This window comes from Salvelinus alpinus, chromosome 9, assembly GCF_045679555.1.
Source record: "Salvelinus alpinus chromosome 9, SLU_Salpinus.1, whole genome shotgun sequence".
NCBI lineage: Eukaryota > Metazoa > Chordata > Actinopteri > Salmoniformes > Salmonidae > Salvelinus > Salvelinus alpinus.
In genome coordinates this window covers 26052955-26075298 of record NC_092094.1, presented here as the reverse complement: position 1 = coordinate 26075298, position 22344 = coordinate 26052955, and the positions used below count along the sequence as shown (strand labels likewise).

At 41.1% G+C, this 22344-nt stretch overlaps 1 protein-coding gene across 1 annotated transcript in view; it reads left to right on the top strand.

Annotated features, from left to right (window-relative positions):
- LOC139584559 (leucine-rich repeat-containing protein 4C-like) overlaps positions 1–22344 on the top strand; it is a 97317-nt gene that overhangs the window by 47566 nt on the left and 27407 nt on the right. The window contains exon 2 of the mRNA XM_071416559.1: positions 8106–8178. The gene's annotated coding sequence lies outside the window, so the exon portion shown is untranslated. The remainder of the gene's footprint in view (positions 1–8105; positions 8179–22344) is intronic.

Genomic DNA, 22344 nt, shown 5'->3' with positions numbered 1-22344 from the left:
GCATAGCTTCACAAGTAGATAGTAGCATCTAAATATCATTAAATCACAAGTCCAAGACACCAGATGAAAGATACAGATCTTGTGAATAAAGCCACCATTTCAGATTTTTAAAATGTTTTACAGGGAAGACAAAATATGTAAATCTATTAGCTAAACACGTTAGCAAAATACACAATTTCTTTGTCCACCATTTTTTCTCTCCACCAGTAGCTATCACCAATTCGGCTAAACTAAGATATTGATAGCCAATAACCTATAAAAAACCTCATCAGATGACAGTCTGATAACATATTTATGGTATAGGATAGGTTGTGTTAGAAAAAAGTGCATATTTCAGGTAGAAATCACAGTTTACAATTGCACCGACCATCACAACACGACTAGAATTACTATAGAGAGCAACGTGTATGACCAATTTACTCTTAATAAAACATTTCATAAGAATAGACAAAGCATAGCAATGGAAAGACCCAGATCTTATGATTCCAGACAATATTTCAGATTTTCTAAGCGTTTTACAGCGAAAACACAATAAATCGATAAGTTAGCATACCACATGTGAAAACGTTACCAGAGCATCGATTCAAGCCAAAGAGAGCTATAACGTAATCATCGCCAAAATATATTAATTTTTTCACTAACCTTCTCAGAATTCTTCCGATGACACTCCTGTAACATCATTTTACAACATACATATACAGTTTGTTCGAAAATGTGCATATTTAGCCATACAAAACCGTGGTTACACAATGAAAATACTAGGAAATCAAGCCTCAAAATGTCGGATGTCATCTTTCAGAGTGATCTAGTTTAATCGAAAGCTAATCATATACTTGACTAAAAAATACAGGGTTGACAGGAATCGAAAGACAAATTAGTTCTTAATGCAATCGCTGATTTACATTTCTAAAATTATCCTTACTTTCTTATACAGCGTTCGCCAAGAGAAGCTATAACAAACAAAATGGCGTAATATGCGTTTAAAATATTTCGACAGAACAACGATTTATCATATTAAATATTCCTTACTATGAGGTGATTTTCCATCAGATTCTTGGGCAATGTATCCTTTCTTGGGTCTAATCTTCTTTTGGTCGATAGATGTCCTCTGTCCTTCGAAATATCCACTAACGATCGAACGGGACCCCGAAACGTGCCCAAAGTTTCAGAGTGCACGACAAAGAAATTCCTCAAAATCGCACTAAACGGATATAAATTGCTATAAAACGGTTCAAATTAACTACATTATGATGTTTTTAACAACTATAACGACTAAAAACATGACCGGATAAATATCACTGGCTAAACAACCATTTGGAAGGAGGCAGGTCTGATGTCCATCTTGCGCAAGGCGCATGCAGGAAGAGAGCGGTACTTCCACGTTTTCGTATTTTATAGTGGCTCTGATTGCGCAATCGAATCCATTCAAAGCGTGATGACGTACTGACACCCAGAGGAAGACGTAGGCAGTGTCGGTTTCTCCATAGCATCTACTGGCACCTTAAAACCGATCCCAGATCAGGGGTAAAAATTTCTGAAATCTGACTCCCTGTCAGGAAAAGTGCTGTAGAAGTAGTTCTGTACCACTCAGAGACAAAATTCCAACGGCTATAGAAACTAGAAAGTGTTTTCTATCCAATAATAACAATAATATGCATATTGTACGATCAAGAATTGAGCACGAGGCAGTTTAATTTGGAGACCAAAAAATGCTAATGCGGAACAGCACCCCCTATAGTTGCAAGAATTAAGCACCTTCATAAGGCCCACTCATCTTTAATACCAGTATCTCTCTCAGTAAAAATGTTTCATAATTTATTCTGTGAATATACAGTTTTCAAGGGGCCAAAACAATTATCTTCCACTTCATGAAGAATTGAAAGCTGGTATGTGTACTACTGAAAACCTAAGGCAGAAGGGTGAATAGGAATCAATTTCACAGTCAGATGAATCGGAGGAACATTTCCTTGTCAAAAATTATTAATCAAAGAGAAGAGACGGCCCCACTGCAACTAGACGAGGTAAAACCAGGAAATATTATCTTCTCAGCGGGACGCTGTCTGTCTGTAATGACATATTTTTTTTTATATAATCCCTCCCTACCACTCTTTCACTCCCTTCAAAACCCTCCTTACACTCCACATGCTAATTCAGTCAGCCACTTAATCAGACATATTAATCCTATATCTCTCTCCTGATTGTGTTAATTTTACTCGGCAGATAGTTTGTCTATCTATATATATATACAGTATATAAATATATATATATATATATTAGACAGGCAGATAACGATCCCTCCCTACTTCTGGAACTATATAACACAGTGTGTTAAGTATCCACATTTGTTAATACAATTGTGTATTAGCGCTGGGTGGTAAAACCATTGAATAGACTCCATGGCTGTGGTTCTACATTGGGGCAGTTATGAACTGATAATGCTATAACATGGTAGGTAATGTCCATCACACATTGTTGCTGTTAATCGTCCCTCTTGTCATTGGTTTTATAAGACTGGCAGCCATTTCTGAGGTCTTGACAGATGTTGTGAAAGACCAGATGCAGCAGGCCTGTCAACTACATTAGAATAAGCAGGCCTTCTCTGTCCTCATTGTCAATGACTGAGAAGGGCATCTGGCTAAAGCACCATACCATTGTTTCTGTATTAGCCTGTCTGTGTGAAACATAATGGTGTCGTATTTTTCAGTATTACAGGCTGGTTGTCAGTAGAGGCGATTACAAGGAAACATGGTCCCGTGTGGCTCAGTTGGTAGAGCATGGCGCTTGCAACGCCAGGGTTGTGGGTTCATTCCCCACGGGGGGACCAGGATGAATATGTATGAACTTTCCAATTTGTAAGTCGCTCTGGATAAGAGCGTCTGCTAAATGACTTAAATGTAAATGTAAACACATGTTGCAAATAATGCACACACACACACACACTTTTTATTTCACAAAATGTGAAACATCGCTTTTGTTCATATTTCCATGAAAGCAGTACACCACCAGTGTACAAAGATTGTCTGAGGCTCATTTTTGACCCGGCAGTTATAAAATGATTTACACACCACAAAAACCACAAAGACACACACACATACACACACGCACACACGCACGCACGCACGCACGCACGCACGCACGCACGCACGCACGCACGCACGCACGCACGCACACACACACACACACACACACACACACACACACACACACACACACACACACACACACACACACACACACACACACACACACACACACACACACACACCACAATACACATAAAAGCCTTTGACAGTTTCACAAAATAGGTTGAAACAGATAAGCCTGTAAGCACAATTTAAGAGAAATGATGTATATGGCTGGGAAATGTGTTAATTACAAATCATATTAAAGTAGAGCTTTAGCTGCATTTTAATTTAATGAAGTCACAGATCCTGTAACACAGAATTACCAAATCATATTCTTTGTTCCAGATAAATGTATTCCCACTTAATTCCCATTTAAGTCCCAAATTTGCCTTATCTCATCACCATCATCTCCCCAGACGTATTTACTATAATAAAAGAAACCAGCATTACATATAAATCCCTGTCTGTATATGAGACACGTCAAGACAGGAATAAAGCAACATTCAATTGTTATGAATCACTGTCAGGTCCTAGTTATGACTATTATAACTATCATTGGCAGCTGGGAAAAGCTGTCTGCTCCTCCCCAACCTCCTAGTTAGAGGTCTGCACGGGACTGATTTCTTCATCCCGCTCCCGCCCACACCTGCAGCTTTTCATACTGCACCCTCCCACACCCGCTTGCTTTCTGTCCGACTCCCACCCGCTACTGCAAAAACCTGGTCCCTAACCCAATTGCAGTCCAGCAATGCTATTTTAAGCATATGTGACTTGCCAGTCATTGTCCCAGGAAACCTGCGCCCTATAGTTAATATCAAAATGCTCAAAAATAACCTAAGAAAAATAATTAATAATAACCTAAATTACCTGAGATTCTCACATGGCCCAATATATTAGGCTATCAGTATTACTGGTCTTAGTTTGAAGAGAGTAGAGTTGGAAAGACTTGCACTTTCAACATTTTCAGATGGAGACAAACATATTTATTTTTAGGCAATATAGTAAACTATAGCCTAATCATATTTATTAAGTACATTTCCGTGGACAGAAACTGCCCCGTGATTCTCCGCCCATGCGTAGGCTATAGCCTACTCTTTGAGACCACACATGGCTACTGAACTTGAAGCAGCAAGCATGATGACAGCGGGTCACTTGCACTTTCTCTTACATTTTGCATATAGGATATAGCCTACCTTGTAGGATGAGGATCTGCAGGCAGAGACAAATACATGGCTAATCAATATTTATTGAAACATTTTTGGACTGCACTTCGACTCATGTTGGTTGAGCCCCTTTTACTTCTTTCCATTATTCATATTTATTTACAGACACATTACTAAACTATTATTCTAATCATACTTAAGTTAATTTCCTTGGAAAGATAACTGCCACGTGATTCTCCGCCCATGCATAGGCAGCATACTCTATTTAATTGAGACCCCACATATAGGCTACTACAGGCACACTTGAACTCGCAAACACAACTAGAAGAGGAGCGGTAGACTGATTGAAGTCGAAGCTGCGGATTTTGAGTTTGTGAATAATGCAACAAATATGTGCTATTAATACAAAAGGTAGACCTATGCTAACCCATGCCAAGAAGAAAGAAGACTGTTTCCAAATAATCTGCAGGACCCAAAAAATATTTTCATCCCAAAGTTGTCTGTCTGACCTCCTGCTCCCACACACAGCACGAAAAATGACGACCGCAACACAAAGATTGCTGTCGGGCCCGCAACCCTATACTCCTAGTCAACCTCCTGGTGCCTTCATAAAGATATTTGAAGTATGTGTGATGAACAGCTATTCAAGTCTTTCAAATGTTTCATCGACATTTGTTGTCTCGACACCAATTGTTGTCTGGTCTTCAGACATGGTCCTAACAGCGGGGCATCCAGACATTCTTTATTAGCTGGATTGCACACACAGCAGGCTATTCCCTCCCTTCATTTGATCTCTTTCTCCCAATGTCTTCATTCTTCTCTCCACCCCAAACACATCTCCATCTACGTGTACTATTATCTCTCTTTCTCTATACATCTCTTTCTTCCCTTTCTGTCTCTCTTTCAATTACATCCCCCTCTCCCCTTCCTCCCTCCCTCTCTCTTGTTACTTGGTGGTGAGGTCAGTGTGTGTGTGCTGGCCTGGTGAGAGAGCTGATCCAGACACAGATGGATTTACCATTAGGTGATGATTAATTGGAGGACCGGCCCAGGTGATTTCAGCATTCACAGCCCGTCCGGGAACTCCTGTTCCTGGCCAGGGTGGCCTCACCTTCACCCTTCACCACCCCAGCCTCGACCCCCCCCCACCCCAAGCCTTAATTATACAAGTGGGTGTGTTGCCCATTAATTGGGCCTGACAACACTTCTTGGTCATTTCCACAGGGTGATGGAGGGTGACCTGTGGGTCAGATGGTGATAGGGCGGCCAGAGGAGTAGAAGGCACGCAGATTGCTGACATCGCTTGATTTGTTGGACTTCTACTCCTGGAAAGATACACCTTGTGTCCATGAGTTCAGGAGAGATAAGAGCCCCACTGCTAGTGGGGAGGTGGTAGCTTACAAGCATAAGTCTCTGGAGACTTGGAGGAGGTATTGCAATCTCTAAGTTTATTGGGTTGAAATTGAGGTTGCACATTGTGTGGAAAATTACTTCAAGGGATGGTGAATTCAGAGGTTATTATCAGTCGACCAAAAACCACCAGTAAATTGTTGTGCTTATCCCATACATAGGACCCATCATTTGATACAATCGGTTAGAGTGCTATTCATCCATATGGAAAGGTAGAACACATTTCACAGAAAAATACAGAAATCGAGGTGAAATGGTGCCTTGAATACAATTTCAGGACTTTACTGTTAGGATTTTTTATTAATGTTGAGAGATGTCTTGACAGCTATTCAAAATATATGCTGCTGTTCTTTCCATTCATTGTCCTCCTCGGAGCATCAGCTGCACTAACCTGACCTCTCTCCATCCCATGGCTGAGCTGAAATAGACAGCATGTACTCTATACTGTTCTCCTAGCATTAACTATATATAGTTCAAACAGTGAACGCATATCAATGAACTGTAGGTTACATCTCCCCATCCTCCCATGGTAGGACCCAGCCACAGAGGAGGCTTCTCCAGCCCTGGTACTCTTCTCTCTCTGACATAATGTTTGAATATGTATTTTCCTCTGTCCTCATTAGAGAGAACAAATATCTCTCCACGTTATGAGCCATTGACTCTGGATCCACAGTTGGAAATGTGATGATGCAGTGTTTTGTCAAAGTAGGAGGTGTGTGTGTGTGTGTGTGTGTGTGTGTGTGTGTGTGTGTGTGTGTGTGTGTGTGTGTGTGTGTGTGTGTGTGTGTGTGTGTGTGTGTGTGTGTGTGTGTGTGTGTGTGTGTGTGTGTGTGTGTGTGTGTGTGTGTGTGTGTTTGTTTTATGGAGATATCATTGTTGATGAGGATGACGATGATGATGATTAGTGTGGCAGTGCTCATATCCATCATCTCCGTCATCTTCTTTGTTAGTATAATTAGTCACTCTCAGTTGAATATATGCTTTGCGGCGTCAGCTAGCTCCAGAGAGAAAAAGAGGGAGAGAGCGAGAGATGCACCGGTTTGGGCCCTCAGGGAGTGTATTGTGTGATGTGTGATGAGTTCATTGTTGTACACACAAACACTCTCTTGCTCGTTCTCTCTCGATACTATTTCTCAACCACACACACACACCCACGCACACACAAACACACACAGACAAAGTCACACACACAGAGACACATTTGGATGCTCTGAGCTTACGCAAGGCTTTAATGCCATTAGTTGCGTGCGCCTGCAAATAATGCAACAGTAATGTGGAACAGCGCCCACTGGGCCGCAGCATGGATGAAATAGCGAGAAAGCGAGAAAACCCTGACAAGGGATCTCCATAGTCTACAGAGACTTCCTCTCCATGTCTCCTGCCTTTGTCTGCTCTGAGGGGAAGGAAATGTACAGGTGAAAGCAAGTGCTGGATAGGGATCAACCATATTGCTGTCACCTGTTCTTTGTTTTCAGAACAGAACAGTGCAGATGAAGGTGAGGAGACAAGGAGAGGAGTCCACTGTAGACCCAGTCTGAAAATAAGGACAGCGGTCAGGAAAGGGCTCTACTTTTATGTTCCTGAGGTTCAAACACTCCCTTATTAACACTCGTCCCTTTGCATTAATGGTTGGAAGGATTGAGGGCTTTATCGGTGTGTTTTTTTTTACCCCTCTATTATTTATTCAGTGAGCGGATCCTCTATTTCCTCTCCTCTGTCTATGGTTAGATGTGACTGTCCGCTGTCCCTGGGGTATGTGGAGCAGCCCACCCCCCACTGAGTAGAAAGTCTTCTTTTTGGCCCAGCTGGACGTTCGCTCCTCCAGTTATGTAACGCTTGGTTCCTCAAAAGCAGCGAAACCTGCCTCAGCAGAGCCGAAAGGGAGAGGAGGAGGAGGGAGGAGGCAGGGGATAGAGCCAGGAATGTAGAGCGATATTTTTGGAGAAGAAAGGGGTTTGGGGAGGTATGAGTTATTTTTTTGTCAGGTGGGTGGATAAGATTTTTATGGTTTCCACATAGTTAATGAAAACAGGTTCAGTCTGCCAACAGTCTCCAGCGATACTCGATATAGGCCTAGCCAGAATTCTGTGTCAGTGATGTATTTTTTAAAGGTCTATAGCTGGAGTGGGATGTACTAATAATAGTCTCTGTGATTCTATGCCTATCCGGTAGAACATTTCCTTTCGCTAAGCCCTTGCTTTGGCGGTACTACACTCGCACTGCTTCAACAAAGACCTTGGCACCCTCTACGCAGTACCAATGCACTCCGCTAGCCGCCGTTGCCATGTGAGGAGCCCACAAAACCAAGTGTCATCCAAGCAGCTTGGCTTGTCATTGTAAACACAGTCATTCTTTTCTCTTTTTTAAGTATTCATAATGAGTAATTTTTCCTCTCTTCTCCTTTCAGGGTGAGCCAGCATCCGAAAGCGAGCAAACGTGAGGATGGCCAGAAACCACGGAGAATGTGAATAAATTGGCAGGTGAGAGCAAAACAAGAGGCAAAAGGAGAGAAAGAGACAACCAGAGGCTACAGGCTGATCCTGGATTAGTGACAGGGACATGACTCCTCATTGGCCTGAAGGGAGGTCCAAAGAGACCTGGGTTTTGGGGTGGCCTTTGTCAGGCAGTGGTGTCCTATCACAATAAAAATTGATATCTCAGTTCCAATAATCTTCCTTTATGCAGTTCCAGGAAATAACAAAGCATACAGTAGCACCAAAGGTGCGCTAATTCCTTAGTCATTGTGGAAGTATGATTATGTAACTAAAAAACAGTATCAAGTTCAAGTATTCGACTCTTGTTTACTAAGTTAGCCCCTTGATATTTACTCTCCTTAGCGCTTTGATAGCAATATTAAATGATCTTAATTCTCTGTGTTGTCCCCTATGCAGTGACGATTTAAGCATGTAAATCTTGGTGGGGCAAACCCACCGAAAAATAGTTTGATGCATGCCAGCAAAGCCACTACACAACACAATACTAAAGAATACATTAATTGCACTATAACGGTGACAAACGGTGCCCACAAACTGTTAGGGCCTAAATAAAGCTGTCCCAACAGCAGAGCTTTCTTTCCAGCACAATGGAGTGAATCCTTACCACTGCTACACCTGGCTATCAGTGGAGCCTTGTCTGGCAGCGAAACAGTTAATTAAGCCTAATTTTCTGCCTTAAAAAAAAACATAACTGACATGGCTGACTTGCTTAACCCTTGTGTTGTCTTAAGGGTCAAAAGCCCCCACTGTGTTTAACAGCAGATTTGATGACTTTTCCTAGAGTGACCCCAACATTAGAAAAGTGAAACATCACCTTTGTTCATATTTCCATGAAACACCACCAGGGTACAACGATTGTCTTAGAGTCATTATAACATGATTTACACACCACAAAGTCCCCCACACACACACACACACACACACACACACACACACACACACACACACACACACACACACACACACACACACACACACACACACACACACACACACACACACACACACACACACACACACACACACACACACACACACAATGAGATATTGAGATTATGTGTGCTACTAATTGAACTCAGCCAGCAGCTCCTGAAGAGGAAGATCATCATGGTTGGCACAGTTAGAAAGAACAAGCCTGAGCTCCCCCCTGCTTCTCCTTGCAACAAGGGGGAGAGAGGCCTTCTCATCAAAGTTTGCCTTCATCCCTGCCACCACTCTAGTTTCTTACCTCCCAAAGAGGAACAAGAATGTGGTCCTACTGAGCACACTGCACAAAACATCTGAGATCAGTGATCGTGAGGACAGGAATCATCCTGGACTACAACCACAACAAAGGAGGCATGGACAACCTGGACAAGATGATTGGAACTTACAGCTGCAGGAGGATGACTGCCCGCTGGCCCCTGGTCATCTTCCATAATATCATTGATGTGTCCTCATACAATGCCTTTGTGATATGGAACAAGATCAACCCTACCTGGGTGCCTGATAAGTGGAACAAGTGCTTTTTCCTCCTGGAGCAACAGGGAAAGGCACTTGTAACCCCACACATTCAAAGAAGGGAGCGCTTCCCCCGCACAGCAGCCTCTGCAGCGCTTGTGAAAGCTGTTCAGGGGGCTGAATCTTGTCCTGATCCATCTGAGGCTGCAGCTGGGGCAGGCAAGAGGAGGAGATGCCAATTATGCCCCCAAAGAAGGACTGGAAAACAAATACTATGTGCTGCACATGAGAGAAATACATCTGCAAAGTCCATGCACACACACTTGCATACTGTCCTACATGTGCTAATTAGAGTTGATTGATTTATGTTCTTCACATTTTTGTTTTGTATCTATTACCTTATTTTATTCTTATTTATTGTTGTTGTTTATACACCTTGTGGGTGGGGGCAATAGTTAAAAAAATGGGAGAAGACTAGTATTTTGTAGTTGAATTCGTCAACTACAAGATGCAGTTTTAAAATAATTGTGTCCCATCTATTTTCCGATTAGGCTACTTCGCAAACTGCTAGTGCCATTTAGAATTGGTTAGCCTTAGGCTACACTATAACCCCCCCTAAACATAGACTCGTTACACACTCAAAATATGCAAAAACATTGGTTTGATGAAGACAAAGATAATGTTTTCTTCAGAATCATTAATAAGCCTAGGTCTACTCACCAAACAGATGTTGTGGCTGTAGTTCATCACCATGCAGTTTTCGATGTGGAATTATCCATTTAGAAAATTACAAATCACAGGCAGAATATACTAAATCGAAAATATTCTGTTCCATTTTCTTCTGTTATATTACCTTGTGTTTTTTACTATAATATAGGTGTGTCTTGACTGTGATAAGGGCTCTGTAAATACGTATATTGTCTGCTAAATTAACAAAACAAGGCTATGCCATTGCACAGCCATAGGCTTCTACAAGCAAGCACAACTGCTAAGGTTACTGCATTTTTAAAGATCGTGTTCTATGATATAATATCACCAGTTGTATTGTAGTTTCAATAAATCAATCTTTTAACTGAATATACACTGAGTGTACAAAACATTAGGAACACCTTCCTAATAGAGGTTCACACCCTTTTGCACTCTGAACAGCCTCAATTTGTTGAGGCATGGACTCTACAAGGTGTCGAAAGCGTTCCACCGTGATGCTGGCCCATATTGACTCCGATGCTTTCCACAGTTGTGTCAATGTTAAGGTAAGCCTAAATAAGTTCAGGAGTAAAAATGTGCTTAACAAGTCACATAAGAAATTTCATGGACTCTGTGTGCAATAATATTGTTTACCATGATTTTTTTATGGTATACCCCACTTATACCCCACATATACAATTATAGTCCCTTAGTCGAGCACTGAATTTCCAACAGAGAATCAACCACAAAGACCATGGAGGTTTTCCATTGCCTCGTAAAGAAGGGCACCTATAAATAAAGGAGACATTGAATATCCCTTTGAGCGTGATGAAGTTATTAATTGCACTTCGGATTGTGTCAATGCACCCAGTCACTACAAAGATAAAGGCATATTTCCTAACTCAGTCGCCAGAAAGGAAGGACACCGGTCAGGGATTTCACTATGACGCCAATGGTGACTTTAAAACAGTTACAGAGTTTAATGGCTGTGATAGGAGAATACTGAGGATGGATCAACAACATTGTAGTTACACAATGCACAATATTAGCTTAAATGACAGAGGGAAAAGACAGAAACCTGTACAAAAAAATATATTCCAAAACTAATATAGGCCATGCATCCTGTTTGCAAACAGGCACTAAAGTACAACTGAAAACCTTGTGTGAAATGTGTCAAATCAACTTCATGTCCATAATACAAAGTGTTATGTTTGGTGCAAATCCAACACTTCATTGAGTACCACTCTTCATATTTTCCAGCATGGTGGTGGCTGCATCATTTTATGCTTATGCTTGTCATCGTCAAGGACTAGGGAGTTTTTTTTACATAAAAATAAACAGAATAGAGGAAAAATCCTAGAGGAAAACCTGATCTTCTTTCCAACAGACACTGGGAGAGAAACTCACCTTTCGGTAGTACAGTTACCTAAAACACAAGGCCAAATCTACACTGGAGTTCCTTAACAAGATGACATTGAATGTTCCTTAGTGGACTAGTTACAGTTTTGACTTAAAATCGGCTTGAAAATGTATGGCAAGACTTGAAAATGTCTGTCTAGCAATGATCAACAACCAACTTGACAGAGCTTGAAGAATGTTAAAAATAATAATGTGAAAATATTGTACAATCCAGGTGGCAAAGCTCTTATAGACTTACCCAGAAACACTCACAGCTGTAATCACTGCCAAATGGGATTCTAACATGTTTTGACTCAAGGGTGTGAATATTTATGTAAATGAGATATTTGTGTATTTGATTTTCAATAAATGTTTAAAAAATACATGTTATTGTTTTCACTTTGTCATTATGGGGCATTGTGTGTAGATGGGTGAGAAAAAAACATATATTTAATCCATTTTGATTTCAGGCTGTACCACAACAAAATGTGGAATAGGTCAAGGGGTATGAATACTTTTTGAAGGCACTGTATATTAGGAATTGTTTTGCACCGTTTGCATATAGGCCTAGATAAATGCGCACACATTTTTTTCTGGCCTTGTGTGTTTCATTCAAGTATTCAAGTTATATAGAATTTATTGTGGAGGCACCTAATAAAAAAGTGGTGTTCTGTTCATAAATATAAATTACCCCTGTGAAGAAATGTTTAAATGTTTAATAAAAATATATATTTTATTTTTGCACCCCCACTTTCAGACAAAGTCATGCGACCATGCGTGTGAGTATCTGTTTGTCTGTGTGCTCGTCGTGTGTGTTACTGATTGGCTAAAAGCAGAATCACCAGGAGCTCGTGTGTGTACTGAAATAGACTAGGCATGAGAGAGAGCTCCTGGAGCTCAATTAGCTGTTATTAACTAGATATAGGCACTCTATCGTGGGAATGACACTCCTCCATCCATAGGCTTGGTGTCTGGATTGCTCAGTTGACTCTGTCTCTTCCTACATTCTTTGGTATGTGTATTGTAGCTCAGTCAGCATGAGTCATTAAGCTCCCCGATGCAGTGTTCCACACAAGCACTTCAAGATGAAAACTACATGAAAACATACACCTCTGGTTTATATGCTGAAACAGAAATGCAACGGGTTGTTACTGTACCGTGCTTATCCAATTGTATTTGAAACAAAAATCCAAACTCATAACACACCTTTGATTATAGTTACCCCATTCACAGAAACCAAATGGGTCACAAAGGTTATTCAACGCAACACTTCCTCCGTTCTTCACCAAACACCTGGGTTGGTTAGTTGTTGCCCTCCCTGGTAGCCTTTAGCAGACAGCTGTTCCCTGGGAGCTGCCTCTCTGTCTCTCTCTCTTCCTGGTCCAGCAGCTGTTGTGTCTGTGGCACGTCTTCCATCACACAGACCAGAGGCTGCTGTTGCTGCTGCTCTAGCCTGCAGCATGGCGGCCCAGGGTTGTGACCTCTAGATGGCCGGGTCAGACTGGATGCTGTGCATGGTCACCCTGTCCTCTGCCAGACACCCAGGTTGACAGGACTAATGTGGACAGAGAGAGAGAGGTGCTTCTGACTGCCTCACATAACCATGAAATGACAGCATAATGTTTAGCGGCCATTTTCTAACCACAGTCACTCGGAAACCTTAACAGGATGAAGCATCACAGAATGGGAGGTACACACACACACGAACACACAGCATGACCAAATGCAGACTCACACAAACGCAAACATAGACAGACTCACAAAGGCACACACAGGACACAGACATGGGGATTTTATCCTTGCCTATGTGATAGAGACATTTGGACATTGATTGTGAAAGAAAACATGTAGGGAGATTGATCTAGACCGATACACATCTCCTGAGTTGTGCCCTTCCCTCCCTCTCCTCAGCCTGAGATGATCGATAAAGCACCTGGGTGTCAGATTCTGCTTAATTGTGGAAATAAATCAGTGACATTAAGAACAACAGACTACTGACAACAGAACAACAGACTACTGACCAATCTCCATTGGTCAGTGAAGAAATTGGTCAGGAATTCAGTGAGGTATACACAATAGCAATGACAAAGAAAATCTGGGTATGTGAAAGAAAGGGAGGTATTGACAGAGGGTATGTGTATGTCTGTATTAGAGGTTGACCGATTATGATTTTTCAACGCTGATACCGATACCGATTATTGGACGACCAAAAAAGCCGATACCGATTAATCGGTCGATTTTTAATGACAATTACAACAATACTGAATGAACACTTATTTTAACTTAATATAATACATCAATAAAATCAATTTAGCCTCAAATAAATAATGAAACATGTTCAATTTGGTTTAAATAATGCAAAAACGAAGTGTTGGAGAAGAAAGTAAAAGTGCAATATGTGCTATGTAAGAACGTTTTAACGTTTAAGTTCCTTGCTCAGAACATGAGAACAAATGAAAGCTGGTGATTCCTTTTAACATGAGTCTTCAATATTCCCAGGTAAGAAGTTTTAGGTTGTAGTTATTATAGGAATTATAGGACTATTTCTCTCTATACCATTTGTATTTCATTAACCTTTGACTATTGGATGTTCTTATAGGCACTTTAGTATTGCCAGTGTAACAGTATAGCTACCGTACCTCTCATCGCTCCTACCTGGGCTCGAACCAGGAACACAACGACAACAGCCACCCTCGAAGCAGCGTTACCCATCGCTCCACAAAAGCCACGGCCCTTGCAGAGCAAGGGGAACAACCACTCCAAGTCTCAGAGCGAGTGACGTTTGAAACGCTATTAGCGCGCACCCCGCTAACTAGCTAGCCATTTCACATCGATTACACCAGCCTCATCTCAGGAGTTGATAGGCTTGAAGTCATAAACAGCAGAGCTGCTGGCAAAACGCAAGAAAGTGCTGTTTGAATGAATGCTTACGAGCCTGCTGGTGCCTAGCATCGCTCAGTCAGACTGCTCTATCAAATCATAGACTTAATTATAACATAATAACACACAGAAATACGAGCCTTAGGTCATTAATATGGTCGAATCCGGAAACTATCACGTTTATTCAAGACGTTTATTTATCAAGACGTTTATTCTTTCAGTGAAATACGGAACCGATCCGTATTTTATCTAACGGGTGGCATCCCTAAGTCTAAATATTCCTGTTACATTGTACAACCTCCAATGTTATGTCATAATTAAGTAAAATTCTGGCAAATTAGGCGGCCCAAACTGTTGCATATACACTGACTCTGCGTACAATGAACGCAAGAGAAGTGACACAATTTCACCTGGTTAATATTGCCTGCTAACCTGGATTTCTATTAGCTAAATATGCAGGTTTAAAAATATATACTTCTGTGTATTGATTTTAAGAAAGGCATTGATGTTTATCTTGTTATGGCTGCAATCCCGTTAATGGGATAAGTGTCATCAACAACCGCTGAATAGCATAGCGCTACATTCAATAGATATTACAAAAAAAAATTATATTCATGAAATCACAAGTGCAATATAGGAAAACACAACTTAGCCTTTTGTTAATCCACCTGTCGTGTCAGATTTTGAAATTATGCTTTACAGCGAAAGCAATCCAAGCGTTTGTGTAAGTTTATCGATCGCTCGACAAAACATTAAGTACACTTAGCATCAAGTAGCTCGGTCACGAAAATCAGAAAAGCAATCAAATTAATCGTTTACCTTTGATGATCTTCGGATGTTTTCACTCACGAGACTCCCAGTTAGACAACAAATGTTCCTTTTGTTCCATAAAGATTATTTTTATATCCAAAATACCTCTGTTTGTTTGGCGCGTTATGATCAGAAATCCACAGGAAAGAGCGGGCACGACAACGCAGACAAATTCCAAATAGTTTCCATAATGTCCACAGAAACATGTCAAACGTTTTTTATAATCAATCCTCAGGTTGTTTTTAAAATATATAATCGATAATATATCAACCGCAAATCTCTTTCACAGTAGGAGAGGGAAAAACAATGGCTGTCCAAACTCTGTTGCGCGAGCAAAACTCATGTGACCACTTGACGAGATGTTATCGTTCTGGCTCATTTTTCAAAATAAAAGCCTGAAACTATGGCTGAAGACTGTTGACACCTTGAGGAAGCGATAGGAAAAGGAATCTGGTTCATATCCCTTTAAATCCAGCAAAATGAGGCTCTGGAACATGGAGTTTTCAAAATAGAAGCCACTTCCTGTTTGGATTTTCCTCAGGGTTTCGCCTGCAATATCAGTTCTGTGTTACTCACAGACAATATTTTGACAGTTTTGGAAACTTTAGAGTGTTTTCTATCCAATACTAATAATAATATGCATATATTAGCAACTGAGACTGAGGAGCTGGCCATTTACAATGGGCACATTTTCATCCAAGCTACTCAATACTGCCCCTGCAGCCATAAGAAGTTATGGTTAGGTACACATTGGAGCAACAATATGCACCGCATCGATTATATGCAACGCAGGACACGCTAGAAAAACTAGTAATATCATCAACCATGTGTAGTTAACTGGTGATTATGATTGATTGATTGATTGTTTTTTATAAGATAAGTTTAATGCTAGCTAGCAACTTACCTTGGCTTACTGCATTCGCGTAACAGGCATGCTCCTCGTGGAGTGCAATGTAATCAGGTGGTTAGAGCGTTGGACTAGTTAACTGTAAGGTTGCAAGATTGAATCCCCAAGCTGACAAGGTAAAAAGTCGTTCTGCCCCTGAACGAGACAGTTAATCAACCGTTCCTGGGCCGTCATTGAAAATAAGAATGTGTTCTTAACTGACTTGCCTAGTTAAATAAAGATTAAATAAAGGTGTAAAAAAAATTATAAAAATATAGGCCAAATCGGTGTCCAAAAATACCGGTTTCCGATTGTTATGAAAACTTGAAATTGGCCCAAATTAATCGGCCATTCCGATTAATCGGTCGACCTCTAGTCTGTATATATGTGTGTGTGATGTGGGTTTGAATGAATGAGCCTGTGTGTTTGCAGAATGTTAACTTACCTTGACACGACGCTCTGTGCCTTCTGTCTGTGTGTGCGTTTGTGTGCCGGTGTGTGTCTATATCCGTATCTATTCATGAGTGTGTGTGTGTGTGTGCCTGCGTGCGTGTTTGTGTGCATGTGCATGATGCTATGGTCGTACATGGGATTCAGGGCCAACAGTCTAAATGAGCTCTCTGCCCGAAACTCATGTCTAAAGAGGCCAATCGGAATTACTGCGCCTCATTTGTCCTGAAAATGTGTTGCTCCGGGGTCATTCCCCGACTGGGGGATCGGACCATTGCTCCAGCTCTGTGGCTGGCTCAGCGCTGTAGATGTAGCCCGTGGATATGATCCCAGCTCATTTGTATAGTGAATGGGCTGCCCTGCAGACACGTTACATGGTTATTTTCATGCTCCGATGGCCACATCGCCCTCCCTGACACTGGCTGGATGTAGACCGATGGTCAGTGTTGACTCACAAATGAGCCACTGCCAGCCACCCAGTGGCAGAAATTGAGAAATGTCATACATATCGAAATAGCGTCACATAAAAGTGTGCGGTGAGAATCCGAGTCATATGTGGTTCTATTTGAATGTATCAGGTGCTTCACAGTAGATGTCTAGTACCTTAAATAATGGTTGTTCAAATTAGCATAATCAAAATGCATGATTATACGTTGCTTCTATATAACATATACTCACTCAGGTGTTTATAGAAGAACCATGTAAGAGTTAATTTAGAACCATTGCAAGGTATGTCTCAAGGGCTTACAAATCACAAGGCTTGTTTATGTAACACATAACCTTGATATGTTACTTTGGTGTACTTTTATTTTCTTATTTTGATACAAGCATGCTATGCATGCAGTATAAGATTCAATGGGTATAGCTACAGTGCATTTGAAAAGTATTCAGACCACTCGACTTTTTCCAAATTTACTTACATTACAACCTTATTCTACAATGGATTAAATAAACACATTTCCTCATCAATCTACACACAATACCCCGTAATTACAAAGTGAAAACAGGTTTTTAGAAATGTTTGCAAATGTATAAAACCAAACAGAAATATCACATTTACATAAATATTCAGACACTTTGCGATAAGAACCAAAATGGAGCTCAGGTGAATCCTGTTTCCATTGATCATCCTTGAGATGTTTCTACAACTTGATTGGAATCCACCTGTGGTAAATTCAATTGATTTAACATGATTTGTAAAGGCACACACTTGTCTATATAAGGTCCCACAGTTGACAGTGCATGTCAGAGCAAAAACCAAGCCATGAGGAAGATGGAATTGTCCGTAGAGCGCCGATACAGGATTGTGTTGAGGCACAGATCTGTGGAAGGGTACGAAAACATTTCAGCAGCATTGAAGGTCCCCAAGAATACAGTGGCTTCCATCATTCTTAAATTGAAGTAGTTTGGAACCACCAAGACTCTTCCTAGAGTTGGCCGCCTGGCAAAACTGAGCAATCGGGGAGAAGGGCCTTTGTCACGGAGGTGATCATGCACCTGATTGTCACTCTGAAAGAACTCCAGAGATCCTCTGTGGAGATGGGAGAACCTTCAAGAAGGACAACCATCTCTGCAGCACTCCACCAATCAGGCCTTTATGGTAGAGTGGCCAGACGGAGGCCACTCCTCAGTAAAAGGCACATGATAGCCTGCTTGGAGTTTGCCAAAAGGCATCTAAAGATTCTCAGACCATGAGAAACAAGAATTAATTATTTGGCCTGAATGCCAAGCGTCACGACTGGAGGAAACCTGGCACCATCCCTATGGTGAAGCATGGAGGTAGCAGCATAATGCTGTGGGGATGTTTTTCAGTGTCAGGGACTGGGAGACCAGTCAGGATCGAGAGATGAACTGTGCGAAGTGCAGAGTGATCCTTGATGAAAACCTGCTCCAGAGCGCTCAGGACCTCAGAATGGGGCAAAGGTTCACATTCCAACAGGACAATGACCATAAGCACACAGCCAAGACAATGCAGGAGGAGACAAGTCTCTGAATGTCCTGCAGTCAGAGCCCGGACTTGAACCCGATCAAACATCTTTGGAGAGACCTGAAAATAGCTGTGCAGAGACGCTCCCCATTCAACCTGACAGAGCTTGAGAGGATCTGCGGAGAAGAATGGGAGAACCTCCACAAATATAGGTGTGCCAAGCTTGTAGCGTCATACCCAAGAAGACTCGAGGCTGTAATCGCTGCCAAAGGTACTTCAACAAAGTACTGAGTAAACGGTCTGAATACTTATGTAAATGTGATATTTCTGTTTTTAAATGTTTTATACATTTGCAAAAATTTCGAAAAAACTGTTTTTAATTTTTCATTATGTGGTATTGTGTGTAGATTGATGAGGAAGGCTGTAACGTAACAAAATGTGTTAAAAGTCAAGGGGTCTGAATACTTTCCGAATGCACTGTATATATCATTAATTTAAATGAAAATTGCACAGCAGAAACTATTACAGTACAGAATGTGTTTTAAAGTTTAAATAATGTTCTCCACTAGCCTCTCTCAGTTAATGAGACATTAATTCCCTCAGATATGATTCAGTAACTGGGACCTTTTACGATATGTGGTGCTTGACCACTGGACTATGCATTTCATCCTGATGAACTTTTAATCCAGTTCTGTGTGGATGAATAGATGAGATGTGAGCACAGTTCACATTATGTATGCAGTTCATTTCTCTGTATGTGTCATGTATTTCTCTGTCCCATTCCCCCTCTCACACAGCCCTCCTCTCTATCTCTACCAGTTTAAGGAAGAGAACTCTAATCCAAAATGTTGAAATCGCACAAAACACTGACTGAGATTTATTTATCAAAAATGTGTTTTCATATTTGTTTCTCACTAAATGTACTTTTTGATGAGTCCTGTTGCATTTATCTATTCATTAATTTGTTTAGTGTTTCATACATGGTGTTTTCCAATTATCCTCCATTGGCTTACTCTTCCCAAACTAGACTGAACAGCCTCAATTCAGCAGGGCATGGACTCTACAAGGTGTCGAAAGCGTTCCACAGGGATGCTGGCCCAAGTTGACTCCAATGCTTCCCACAGTGGGAGGTTGACCATTCTTGATACACAAGGGAAACTGTTGAGCGTGAAAAACCTAGCTGCATTGCAGTTCTTGACTCAAACTGGTGCGCCCGGCCCCCTCTTACTATACCTCGTTCAAAGGCACTTACAGTTTTTGTCTTGCCCATTCACCCTCTGAATGGCACACATGCACAATCCATGTCTCAATTTTCTCAAGGCTTACATTTTTTTTATTTAACCTGTCTCCTCATCTTCATCTAAACTGATTGAAGTGGATTTAACAAGTGACATCAATAAGGGATCATAGCTTTCACCTGGATTCACCTGGTCAGTCTATGTCATGGAAAGAACAGGTGTTCTTAATGTTTTGTATACAATATATTTCTCCAACAACTTTAAAAAACAAATAGGTTAAAATGGTTCCCAAAGGAGTTATGTGACTTCAAGCTTAGTCTTTCACTTAAAGTGTCAGATTAACTTCAAAATAATACTTTAATGAACTGTATTAAAATTGCTTTGCAAATTAAAACTGTAATTTTGTGCCAGAAAAGCTTGCGTTGTGAAAGACTGTCAGTCTCTACAGAAGCTTGTACAGATAATGCAGAAAAAAAGGGATTTCATTGTAAAGACTAAAAAGAAGATTGCATTTTGAAATGTGATTTTGATCCATCAACCAAACCCTTCAATCTCCCACTCATTGTGGACATTATTGTCATGTCGTAGCATCAGCAGGGTTATATGTTGACCAGTGTAACCAAAAGGTAAATCCTGACACAATGGCTGCTATTTAATCAATTGCGCTTTCAGAAGTGTGTTTGATTTGCACAGCAGCATGTCCCAGATAGATGTAGTTGACACTTGATTTAAGAGACTGGAAGTGCCCTGATGTGGCCCCTTCCCACCATAGGTACAAACACAATTTGGACTAAGGCATGTTTCTTACAGAATGAGCCCTGATATGTTCAAATAATCTCTACAATGTTACTGTGTCCATTCTCTTGTGCAGTTTCAATGTACACAGAACATAGTCAGTTGCACAACTGAATGAATTCTAAAATGTTTCTTCCGCATTTAACCCATCCCCTCTGAATCAGAGAGGTGTTGGGGGCTGCCTTAATCGGCATCCACGTCAATGGCGCCCGGGAACAGTTGTTGTTGGGGGTTAACTGCCTTGCTCAAGGGTAAAACTGCAGATATTTTCCACCCTGCCAGCTCGGGGTTTCAAACCAGCGACCTTTCGGTTACTGGGCCAACGCTCTCAACCCGCTGGGCTACCTACCTACGTATGACGCTATTGTAATGGTAAAGCTGATTCAAGGATAGAGAGGTATTAGATAGAGAAAAAATCTCTCATAGACGTGTCTTGGGATTCAGTGGGAGGAAGGACAGTGAAGAGTATTATACAACAATCTAGTATGCCTAGCAGCGGTATTTCCTTTTGTGATCATTGGCATGGCAACCAAGGACAGGAAGTAAAATGATGCCAACCAAAGAATGATCACCAACGAGACTCGAAGTAGTAACTTTGTGCGGTCCCCTGATGAAGTGTGTGTGTGTTGTGTGAGTATGTGTTGGGGGCTGGGAGGGGAGGCAGCTGGGGTATCAATGGGTGGGGTCTGTTTAGTTCTAGCATGCTGCTATGGGAATCCCATGTCCCTGGGCATCCCATGCTGTAACACTGTAGTGGTTCTCCAAATTATTCACTGTGCTTAAACAAATAGCACAATTTCAGTACCGGTGCTATGCTTGCTGTAGTCATGCAGAAAACAAGTGCTCTTGGTTTACTCAACAGCAACAACACTCGCTGGTTTTTAATCTGTAGACTTTACCCCAAAGGGAAATTGTGCCCTCTCTTCCCACTTCTCTCTCCATACCCATGCTTAAGATTAACAGCAGTAAACCCTTTGCTTATTAAATACAACCATGCCAGCGATAACATCTATGGTAATCCTATCCGTTGCATTGGTCACAGTTTTTGTTTTTCTCATGTTCAGTTGGCGCTCATGGTTATGTGAGATGCATAGTGAGAGTAGTATGTGCAGCAGCTAGGGTTGCAAGGGATGGTATATTACTGGAAACATTCGAAGTTTACCAGTAAACTGACAGAAATTTGGTTTCGTTTAAGGATTTTATGTAATCTATCACAAGACATCTAGATGGCCCTTTTGGGTACTTCCAATTATCACAGGTGTCGGTAATAATCTCTGGCCCTCTCTGTGGCCTAATCACATGTCGAATACAGTTGAAGTCGGAGGTTTACATACACCTTAGCCAAATACATTTAAACTCAGTTTTTCACAATTCCTGACATTCAATCCTAGTAAAAATGTCCTGTTTTAGGTCAGTTAGGATCACCACTTTATTTTAAGAATGTGAAATGTCAGAATAATAGTAGAAAGAATGATATATTTCAGATTTGATTTCTTTCATCACATTCCCAGTGGGTCAGAAGTTTACATACACTTAAGCAGTATTTGGTAGCATTGCCTAAAAATTGTTTAACTTCTCTAGGGTAGGGGGCAGCATTCGGAATCTTGGATGAAATGCATGCCCAAATTAAACGGCCTGTT